This window comes from Octopus bimaculoides, chromosome 6, assembly GCF_001194135.2.
Source record: "Octopus bimaculoides isolate UCB-OBI-ISO-001 chromosome 6, ASM119413v2, whole genome shotgun sequence".
NCBI classification, from domain to species: domain Eukaryota; kingdom Metazoa; phylum Mollusca; class Cephalopoda; order Octopoda; family Octopodidae; genus Octopus; species Octopus bimaculoides.
In genome coordinates this window covers 107,880,051-107,884,703 of record NC_068986.1, presented here as the reverse complement: position 1 = coordinate 107,884,703, position 4,653 = coordinate 107,880,051, and positions in this window count along the sequence as shown.

Genomic DNA, 4,653 nt, shown 5'->3' with positions numbered 1-4,653 from the left:
CATCAACAGCTTCGTCCAACGATGACCACCCACCGCCGTCGCCACACCAGCAACACGATTCTACGATTACTACTAACCAGCATCAATCTCCACCAGCGTCAACACGACTTACTATGTACACCAATCCAAACCACCGCGGCACATCTCTCTCTTCGATTCTGTTTGGTGACTCAGCTTCACCACGATAAATAAACAGACAAGAGTTTCAGCCAGCGACGAACATCTGTATAACAAGAATCTGGCCCGGCATGGAAGCCACGACATCACAACTAGTGATCAGCACTGCAACACACAGCCTCAACTCCTTTCACATACAGACTCATCCTATTGTGTACTCAAGAACTGGTATAAATGCTCACGTGTTACTGACTCTTTCTATCTGCTGTAATATCTCACATACACATACATGTATCACTCACACTCACTCTTTTCTTTGTATGACGGCCTGTCTTTTATTATGTTTTTATATGTCGCATTCACACTCACACACAGACATACATATTAACGACACAATAAATATCTCTGTTATTCATCTCATACGGTTGTGTTTATCATCTTCTATCGTCTTCCTTTTACTGGCCATATGTTATCGTAGTATAACATATTTGTATATCATCTTTGATATAATATTCTTGTGTTCGACCGTGTGACGCGTACTAAATAAAAGGAGTCCTGTTTTTCCATTCGTCACCATTTCTCTTTTTTGAGTCCGAACGGTCGTTCTTACAGATACTCCACTGTTATATTCTATTCACTTAACTCCAATAATTTATCTATTTCAGGTTCATTTCATATAATCCACCCCACCTCCTTAGCAACCAAATTTCTGCGCATTTTCTTACTTCTACCCCACTTATTCCATATCCTTTTATAGGTAGGGTGTATATGTGCATGCATGCATGTACCTGTGTATGTATATGTATGTGTATGTATGTATGCGTATGCACGTGTGTGTGTGTAACGGGAGAAGTCAATTCGTAACGATTGTGATTAATTTGTAAACAATAATATGGAACGTCGAAGTCGTCACCAATTTCTAATGGTTAGTTCTTTGTTGAAGTCGAGGGTCACCAGTTTGTAATTGATGCCTGCTATGGTGCAACGCCGGCATCACCAATTGTAATGGTTTGTCGTTAGTTGATTGCCATTATGTAAAGATGAAAGAACAGTGATTGAAGTTGTAAAGAAAATATTTATTTACCGTTACATTGTATAATACTTTGCCTCGACGGGCAGGTGATAAAATCGCAAAGCATGCGAAGTAAAGAGAGATGTCGTAGATTTTTCTTGTATAGTTTGTGTTTGTGTTCTCATCATTGTGTAGTAGTAATTACAGATAGAGATGGAGTGATGGTGTAAGAGAAAGTAAAGTGAGCCAGTAAGAGTGAAGTTGTGTCTCATAGTTAGCTGATTGTAACCTTCTTTCTCCCTCTGGCCGTTTGTCTTTAGTCGCAGCCTGCTTGTGGCCATGACTCTAGTTGGTCTCTGTTCACTAACTGATGGTTGCTCTCACCAACTGCGTTCTCACCAACCGGGTTCTCACTAACTTTTGCTTACGGAGTTCTTGTTTTTATAACTATCCAAGATTAGTCAGAATGATGGACACATTGTTGATAACAATAGATTTCATTAGAGGTCTGTGATATCTCTATTCGAGCTATTGGTGAAATAGAAGAGGTTAGAAAGGTCAAGTGACAAAGACATTATTCCGGCCTAGCGAAGGCATGTAGCAAATGTAAATGCTGTTACTCACAGAAAAATTATCGTTTTACCGTGAGAAAAGTGCTGTTGAACTGTTAATTGAAATTTGACTATCGAGGATCGAATCCACACTATGCCTGCATGATTCACAACACACACACACACATATGCTTTTGTGTGTGTGTTATGCATATGTATATATGTATATGTAGGTATACATATATGTAATACATGTAAATATATATATATATATATATATACATACATGTCTGTTGTATATATACATGTGTATGTGTGTTTGTATGCATACGTGTGTTATATATATATATATATATATAACGCACGTTGCCAGAGCACCAGCTGCCTGGCTTCGTGCCGGTGGCACGTAAATAGCACCATTTGAGCGTGACCGTTACCAACGTCGCCTTCCTGGCACTTGTGCCAGTAGCATGTGAAAAGACATTCAAGCGATGTCATTGCCAGTGCCACTGGACTGGCTTTTGTGCAGATAGCATGTAAAATACACCATTTCGAGCGTGGCCGTTGCCAATACTCTATAAAAGTTAGCTCAAATTTCTGCCAACAGAAGCAGAAAAAGCAGTCAAACCACCTTCAAATCCCAACTACTGACTTAAAGAAAGGATGGACATGTCATGGCATGTTGTTGAGCCAATGTTGCTATGGTAGCTGGTTGTTTGCTGTGCTGTGGTCGAATTGGCAAATGAAAATATGTTTCTTGAGCTGCATCAAAAGATAACTGAATTAACACCCACAAACCTTTGGAAATATGCCGTGCGTGAGAAGACCTGGCAAGCCGAGTGAGACCATAATCCGTAGCCTATGCCAGGGGTGTAGCCAGCTCACTTATTCATATCTTTCCTTCATTGGACACTAAACTCTGCTTGCGAAGACCTGTTGAGGCAAGTGAAATCGAAATCGAACCAAATTCGACGACTGGCACCCATGCCAACCTCTCCTTCATAGGACACTAAACTCTGCTTGCGAAAACCTGTTGGGGCAAGTGAAATCGAAATCGAAATCGTAATTGAACCATATTCGATGACTGGCACCTGTACCAGTGGAGCACTAACAGCACTGTCCGAGCGTAATCATTGCCAGAGCAGCTGACTGGCTTCTATGCCAGTGGCACGAAAATAGCACCATTTGAGCATGATCATTACCAGCGTCGCCTTACTGGCACTTGTGCTGGTGATGTCGTTGCCAGTGCCGCTGGACTGGCTCCTGTGCAGGTGACACGTAGAAAACACCATTTTGAGCGTGGCCATTGCCAGTACCGCCTGACCGGCCCTCGTGCCGGTGGCACGTAAAAGCACCCACTACACTCCCGGAGTCGTTGGTGTTACGAAGGGCATCCAGCTGTGGAAACTGCCAAATCAGATTGGAGCCTGGTGCAGCCATCCGATTCACCAGTCCTCAGTCAAATCGTCCAACCCATGCTAGCATGGAAAGCGGACGTTAAACGATGACGATGATGATGATGATGATGAAACATTTCACAGATGTGTTTATTGTTGCACAGGAAGACAATCTGCGTTGGCCATTTACTGTTAACAACACAGCAATAATTACAGTCTGGGTGAGAGGTACTGCCCTGAGATTACAGAAAGCTATTGGTACGACAACATGTGGCTAGCTCAACATATCTGAAATGAACTGTGATATTTTTGTGGCGCTAGAGGCTCTTGGTCATCTGTGTTGGTTGAGACATATATCGCTCACCTGCCTTCAACATTCTGCAAAGTGTTTAGGTGCTAAAAGCAGTCTTTTACAGAGTACAAGAAGAATACTCAACAACAGTGCTTTTTTTTCTAGCACCCCTATTTTAAGTAGTTATTATGCCTAGTGCCCACCGAAGTGGCAAGTAAGACATCATGACTAAACTCACTTAACATGGTCGATAGTTTATAAATCTTACTCTAAAAATGGATTGTATAAGCTTTTAACAATGAAATTATTAAGAAATTAATTAAGACAAAATTTGTAAATTTATTTTAAATATTGCAAGTTAATGTCTTCCCTGTGCCTCATGAGATCTCTTTTTATTTTAATTACCATCGCTAGGTTTATCATGTATAATATAATTACTAGCTTGAATATAATTAGAGCTTGAAAAACATATCCTTTTATACACCACGAGGCGACAAGTTTGTGCTGTAATGACTAATTATTGGTAAAATTTAGTATGTTAATTATATTACTTCACTGCCCCCTAATGTCCCCTTTGACATGCCCAGTTCCCCCTGGAGGAGGAGGAGCATACCATCTATGTTGAGAACCTCTGATCTAGAAGATTAAATCACACCATGGATTGATGCTGATTGATACCTTAATAGATCAATCACATGAAGCTTTAATGATTCAGTCATGATGTCTGATCACATATCAAGTAATCTAGTTTCAAATTGCCACTACAGATATATTGGATACATCTGCGGTGAAAATAAAAATGGTATGATTATAACCAGATTTTATAAAGGGTTGGTTCTGCTTCTATTGGTGGTTCAGAAAAGTGGGACCCATACCTATTTGCCAGGTACACACTTAAAAAAAATAAAACGTATGGCGGTGCTTCAGCATGGCCACAGTAATTGGACTGAAACATATAAAAGAATAAAAGAATATCCTGCATAACTTGAAATTTGAAAGGGCACCACCACTGCTGCCACCTACCATGCCTGGAATGCAATCTTTCTTTTATCAGGTCACTCTGTCTTTCTCAGAAGACCTACTCATTTCACGCATATATTTTATCAGAGTTTATGATTAAAATGAATCATAAATAAATAAATTGATAATGCTTTTCTAAGAAAGCTAAAGCTTTCACCACGAAACTTGTTATATTTTGAATTTTGTCTGTAATTCGTTCATTGCACAATGGGTTCCTCTGCATCCACTTCATCAGGTAAGCATCTTTTAAATGATATATCTTTT